Raw genomic sequence first — 7,625 nt, 5'->3', positions numbered from 1 at the left:
TGCTGTACTTCACGAATTCGTCCCAGTGATTTTTTACCTTCTCACTGTTCGGAGTCTTCTTTACCTTGATAAGGCGGCGCAATCTTTTCTTGTGGTTCTTGAATAGTTCGGCCATCTTCTTCTTGCCAAACTCGCGGAGGGCCTGCCCCATCTTGGCCTTTTCAGCGTCACCCCCCTCTTCGGGTACTATGTTGAAATGTGACATGAGCTTGTTCATAATGCTGTTTTTGGCTACATCATCGATATAAAGACCTTGAGCTTCTTCCTCTGCAGACATCACTAGTCCCTTCGGCTTGTGCCATTCTCGAACGGTGATCGGGACGTGGTCCCTAACAAGCACTCCGCATTGAGCTATAAATGCCTTTGCACCTTTCTCTGGAGCAATCGGTTTACCATCCTTTTCGATGTGGGTGATGTCGTGCCTAACACCGTCATCCAACTTTTTGGCCGGGCCTCGCTTCCTCGACTTTACAGAAGAAGTGCTCGATCCGGAGGGCTAAAAAAGAAATAGTTCATAGTCAGTACAATTTAATTAGTTAATGCATCTAGTCGATCAACAGTGGCTTAATTAATTTATATACCTCGGTGATAACTACAGTTCGGGAGCCATTATGATGATCTTGTTCCTCACCGGCGCCACTAGGATCTTCTTCCTCAATATTCTCCGCTCCCTCACCGGAGTCATTCAAATAAGTTGCGGTGACATCGTCACCGCCATCATCTGGAATAACGTCGTCGTCGCGATCATCCAGAGTACCGTTTGCTATGAGTTCCTCCATGAAATTTTCTTGAATTTCATCTCTGTCCATGCTTTCTACAACGACCTGCAAGCTATACATATAGGAACCATCATATGATCAAATTAAGGATAATGCAGAAAACTGAAAATGGAGTTACATATGTAGTTCTTAACTAAGGATCGATAATATAGTGCTGAAAGCAGATAGTGAAGTTACATGCATACATAGATCGGGTTCATGTTTATTTAACCCTAATACATATCAATCACTACTACAACCACTCAACCGCGCAGACCGGGTCCTAGAGGGCGCCGACCGGGTCCTGAGCCGCGCTGGGTGTACCCCCAAAGCCACGGAACAACAACGGGAGCATAGCTAACATGAGATCCCCGCATAACGCTCCATCCGGTCCTATACATGTTGTCTAACGCGTACATGTAACGGCGAACGTGCTGGTCCTCCGCTTCAATGCGCTGAGCTACCTCCTCCGGTGGGGCCGGCTCCCTCTGAAACGACCGTGGCCCATAAGACCTCCACCAAAGAATATCCGGATCGACAACGGGACCCGGATTCCGTACCAAGGTGCGCGACCCGGAAGCTAAGACCTCCCAGTGCCACCCTGGCGGAGCCCAGTCCCGGACCTCCCCATCTGCACCATCTCCTCTAGAAGAGTCAGACCACGGCGCGGCGGCTGTCGCGGCATCGTAGCTACGAAAACAAATCATATATATATGTACCAACGTTAACATAAATTAAAAAATAACTTCACTATATGTTAGTCGGCGCCGGCACTACCATTTGGGGGGCGCCGGCACTACATATATACCCTATATATTTTGGGGGCGCCGGCAGGGGCGTCGGAACTATGTCGCGGCGGCACCGCCACGGACTCGGCACCGGCACGGGTGCCGGTAGGGGCATCGCCACGGGCTCGGCACAGCCACGGGCGCCGGTAGGGGCACCGCCACCGACTCGGCACCGGCAGGGCCGCCCGCACGACCGGATTAACTATACTAACAATTTTCTAACTATAATTTTCACTACTTTTTCTAACATATCGGATTAACTATACTAATAATTTTCACTACTATAATTTTTTAACTATAATTTTCTATCTTATTTCTAACAAATATTATTTTCATAACTTTTTTCTAACTATAATTTTCACTACTTTCCTAACATATAACTTTTTATCTAACAAGCACTTATAACTAATTTTTCTAACTATAGTAATAGTAACAACTATACTATTTCTAGCTAACTATACTAATTAACATACTAACATTTTTTCTAATTAAGTACTATACTAACAATTAATATACTAACAACACAATAATTTTACAAATATAAATAACAATAAAAAAAAGAGGGGGCCGGCCGGCTCACCTCTTGTCGGCGGAGGAGGAGGCGTGGTCGACGAGGAGGCGGCGACGGCGGCGGTTGCCGGCGGAGAGGAGGCGGCGGAGACGGTGGCGGTTGCGCGCGGTGGAGACGGCGGCGGTTGCCGGCGGAGAGAGGAGGCGGCGGAGACGGCGCGCGGCGGTTGCGTGCGCGCGGCTGAGGAGGAGGCGGCGTCGTGCGGCGGCGGCGTCGTGCGGCGGCGGCGGTTGCGTGCGGCAGGGGCGGCGGCAGCGACGGCGCGCGAGTTTTGGGCAGCCTGGCGGCGTGCGCTCGTTCGTCTCCGCGGGATTGATCTCCGCGGAGACGAAGGGAGGAGTTATAAAGGCAGACCCCCTTTGGTCCCGGTTCGTATTACAAACCGGGACCAAAGGCCCCCCTTTGGTCCCGGTTTGTAATAGAAACCGGGACTAAAGGCCATTTTTGCTGCGTTTTCGCTGCGCGCGCAAAAAAGGCCTTTAGTCCCGGTTTGTAATACAAACCGGGTCCAAAGGCCACTTTTTTAAAAAAGTTTCATTCCCGCCTTATTTCAAATGAAAAAAAAGCCACCGCACTGCCACACGTGTCCACCGCCGCCACCGCCATGCATGTACAGGCCACCGTCGCCACCGCCACCGCCTGGCCACCACCGTCACCGCCATGTACGGGCCGGCCCTACGGCATCTTCAGAAACTGCGCCTTGGAATTTTTTCCTGCAAGCCCCTGAACGACTACATCTCATCTAACTGTGTTGGGGAAAGGGTTGGGAAATCTCCCGTTGCGCATCTCCACTTTTAATATCTTACATACAGTTACATGATTACACAAAAATAAATGGGAAATTGATTGCCATGTTGAGATACTCATTTGTGCCATGAACATTCTTCAATTAACTTGATGATGGAGCATCTTCATCATTTAATTAATCTTCTTCGGCCGTAACCATGGAGCATCTTCATCATTTAACTTGATGCTTGGATCAATGTTCACTCTGAAGGGTGGAATTTCATCAAACTGATTATAATCTTCTGACATGTCTGTCTTGTCCTCCACTCCCACGATGTTTCTTTTTCCAGAAAGAACTATGTGGCGCTTTGGCTCATCGTTTGATGTATTGGTTTCCTTATGTTTCCTTTTTCTTGGTTTGGTAGATATATCCTTCACATAGAAAACCTGGGCCACATCCTTGGCTAGGACGAATGGTTCGTCTCTATACCCAAGATTGTTGAGATCCACTATTGTCATTCCATACAACTTGTCTACCTGAACCCCGCCTCCTGTTTTGTTGACCCATTTGCACCTAAACAAAGGGACCTTAAAAGAAGGTTCATAGTCAAGTTCCCATATATCCTCTATGTAACCATAATATGTGTCATTTGGGCCTTCATTCATTATTGCATCAAACCGGACACCACTGTTTTGGTTGGTGCTCTTTTTATCTTGGGCGATCGTGTAAAATGTATTCCCATTTATCTCGTACCCTTGGAAAGTCACTACGATCGAAGATGGTGTCTCGGGCCGACAAGTACAACTGATCTTCAATATCTTTGTTATTCAGGAGATGTTTTTGCAACCAACCGCCGAAAGTCGACATGTGTTCACGTCTAATCCAATCGTTCGACTGCCCCGGGTTCTGGGAGCGTAGAAAGTTCTTGTGGTCACCGATATACGGAGCCACCAAGGTGGAACTTTGTAGAACTGTGTAGTGTGCTTGAGTCAAAGAAATCCCGTCCCTACATATCATTGATTTCCTTCCTAGCGTGCCTTTTCCACTTAGTCTCCCTTCATGCCGCGATTCAGGAACACCAATCGGCTTAAGGTCAGGAATAAAGTCAACACAGAATTCAATGACCTCCTCTGTTCCATAGCCCTTGGAGATGCTTCCTTCTGGCCTAGCACGGTTATGAACATATTTCTTTAAGACTCCCATGAACCTCTCAAAGGGGAACATATTGTGTAGAAACACAGGACCGAGAATGCAAATCTCATCGACCAGGTGAACGAGGAGATGTGTCATAATATTGAAGAAGGATGGTGGGAACACCAGCTCAAAACTAACGAGACATTGGACCACAACATTACGCAACCTCGGTAGAATTTCTGGATTTATTACCTTCGAGAAATTGCATTGAGGAATGCACATAGCTTCACAATGGGCGATCGAACATTTTCCGGTAGAAGCCCTCTCAATGCAATCGGAAGCAACTGTGTCATTATCACGTGACGAGTCATGAGACTTCGGGTTACGGAATGTTTTCTTCTCCATATTTATTATTCCCTTTATATTGGAGGAGAAGCCGGACGGGACCTTGATACTGCTCGTACATTCAAAAAATATTTCCTTCTCTGCTTTTGTAAGAGCGTAGCTGGAGTAATGACGTCCTTTAACTCTCTCATGCGGTTTTTGGGGTCTTTCCTACGTTGCTTTGGTCCTCCCGTGCTTCGGTGTATCTTTTGTCTTCCGTACACGCCCGTAAAGCCTAGCAGGTTCACGCAAAGATTCTTCGTCACGTGCATCACATCGATTGAAGAGCGGACCTCTAAGACTTCCCAATAGGGTAGATCCCAAAATATAGATTTCTTCTTCCACATGGGCGCGTGTCCGGCATCGTCATTCGGAATGCATCAGTCCGCCAGACCCTTTCCAAATATTACATCTAGATCCTTGACCATACCAAATATATCAACACCATCACGATGGAGAGGCTTCCTCAGGTGATCAGCCTCACCGTTGTAATGCTTGCCTTTCGTTCTTACGGGATGGGTAAGCCTAAGAAATCGACGATGCCCTGTACACGACCTTCTTACATTTTTCCAAATAATCACCTTCGAGCTCATGTAAACGGTGCGTGCATGCATTGTATCCCTTGTTTGACTGTCCCGAAATGTTACCAAGAGCAGGCCGGTCATTGATGGTTACGAAAAGCGCTCTTAGGTCAAATTCCTCCGCTTGTGCTCGTCCCACACACGTACACCTGCTAGAGACCACAGCTGTAGAAGTTCTTCAACTAATGGCTTCAGTACACATCAATGTCGTTCCCGGGTTGCTTCGGGCCTTGTATGAGCACTGGCATCATAATGAACTTCCGCTTCATGCACAACCAAGGAGGAAGGTTATATATACAAAGAGTCACAAAGCCGGGTGCTATGGCTGCAGCTCTGCTCTCCAAAAGGATTCATGCCATCTCGTACTTAGACCAAACCGTAAGTTCCTTGCATCCTGTGCAAAGTTTGGGAACTTTCTATCGATTTTTCTCCATTGGGAGCCATCAATGAGGTGCCTCAACATCACGTCTTTCTTACGGTCTTCTTTGTGCCCTCGTAACAATCTCGCGTGCTCTTTAGTTCTGAACGAGCGGGTCAGCCGTGGTATTCTAGGCGCCTACCACCTAACCTTGGCAGAACCCTCTTCTGGGCGCTCGCCCTCAACATCACCAGGGTCATCTCGTCGATCTTATACCGCAATGCAAAGGCACACCGGACATGCATCCAAATTCTCGTACTCATCGCGGTAGAGGATGCAGTCATTAATGCATGCATGTATCTTTTGCACATCTAATCCTAGAGGGCAGACAATCTTCTTCGCTTCGTACGTACTGGCGGGCAATTCGTTACCCCTTGGAAGCTTCCTCTTAATTATTGTCAGCAACTTTCCAAATCCTGAGTCAGTGACACCGTTCTCTGCCTTCCATTGCAACAATTCCGATGTCTTTGCCCTAGCTTTTTATGGCCATCTTCGCAAGTTGGGTATAACAATTTGTTGTGATCTTCTATCATCTTGTCGAAGGCCAACCTTTCCTTTTCGGTTTCACATTCTCTCCTTGCATCGGCAATGGCCCGGCCAAGATCATCATCGGCGAGGCTCATCTGGTGCCTCTTGATCTTCTACTTCATTGTCTTCATTGCCTTCTCGCAGTATCATCGTATTCAGGAAATTGGGATAACCGTCATCATCCTCTTCCTCTTCGTCATTGTCTTCCATCATAACCCCTCTTTCTCCGTGCTTGGTCCAACAATAGTAACTGGGCATGAAACCGGATCGCAGAAGGTGGCTGTGAATGAGACTCGAGTGAGCGTAATTTACGGTATTCTTGCAGTCCACACATGGACAATACATGAAGCCACCATGTTTGTTTGCCTCCGCCACGGTCATAAAATTATCCAGGCCCGCAGTGAACTCGTCAAACCGTCGATCAATGTACATCCATTGCCGATTCATCTGCATGATATAATTAAGCTGATCAAAACCATTACAGAACATCACGATGTATATATACACATGCATTTTATCAATTGCAGATGAAAAGGATAAAGTTGGTAACCTCGATGAAGAAGAAAAAAGCAAGTTAAGTGTGGCTTGATTTGTGTAAACTCAAGTGGCAAATCCTCTTAAGCATTTCATCGAACACCTCTTGTGCATGTGAAGAAGAGAGGAAAGCAATACACCCCTCTTGTGAAGATAGTGAAAAAATGGCCAAGTGTGGCTCACACTTGGGCAGGGGCAAGGTTATATAGCCAGAGGCGGGGCCTTTGGACCCGGTTTGTATTACAAACCGGGACTAAAGGGTTCCCCACGACTGACACGGCTGCGGCGCCCTGCGGTGGACCCTTTCGTCCCGGTTTGTAATACAAACCGGGTCCAAAGGCCACTACAGGACAGGCGCCAGCGGGTGGGGTCGTCCTGGGCAGAAACGAACCGGGACCAATGCCCCCATTGGACCCGGTTTGGTTCAGCACTGGGATATTTGCTTGGGACCAAAGGCCTCTTCTCCACTAGTGTGCGTGATTAGAGAGGAGAGAGATGGAAAGATTCTATTTGTGTGGCTAGGAATGAACGCATGCGTAATTAAAGGAGGAGAGAGAGGGCTGCATGCATCCCAACCGGACACAAACGGACGCGCGGACGCGTCCGCAGAGATGCATTCCTGACGCATATTTGGTCCACGTTTGCGCCAGGACGGACGCTGCGGACGTTTTGCGTCTAGCCGCTGGAGCGTGTTTTTTGTCCGCGCAGTTGGGTCGCCCCGTTGGAAATGCCCTAAATTAACTATAGATGATGTTGCAAACTGTTGTAGCGGGCTGCCAGCTACACTAAATCTTTTTCTCTTAACTGCTGGAGCAAACTAGAAAAACAAATAATTCTCTTACTTATTGCTTTCCCCAAAAAGAGGGAAATATGATTATTTATCCTAAACAATCATGGGCTAGCATCCTGCCCGGCGTGTGGGAGTGAGCCACGCAGCTGCTTGCCTACAGACAAGGTCTGGAGAGTAGTGCACACATACCTAGAGCCACTTTGGTCCAAGAGCTCCTACACTGCCGAAGCTCCAACCTCCTTTTGGACCAAGGCCAAAGGGTGGTCAAACAAGCCACCACCCCGCATGAATGCCCTGCCCCCTGCCTGCAACTTTTCACCATAGTACAAAATTACCTGAGCCCACTGCATCAGTGCTAATCTCTGGGGGGGGTAAATGAACATTGGGGATAAAAGTGGAAATGGTGAGGCTA

This window comes from Lolium perenne, chromosome 1 (assembly GCF_019359855.2).
Source record: "Lolium perenne isolate Kyuss_39 chromosome 1, Kyuss_2.0, whole genome shotgun sequence".
NCBI classification, from domain to species: domain Eukaryota; kingdom Viridiplantae; phylum Streptophyta; class Magnoliopsida; order Poales; family Poaceae; genus Lolium; species Lolium perenne.
This window is presented reverse-complemented; position numbering follows the sequence as displayed.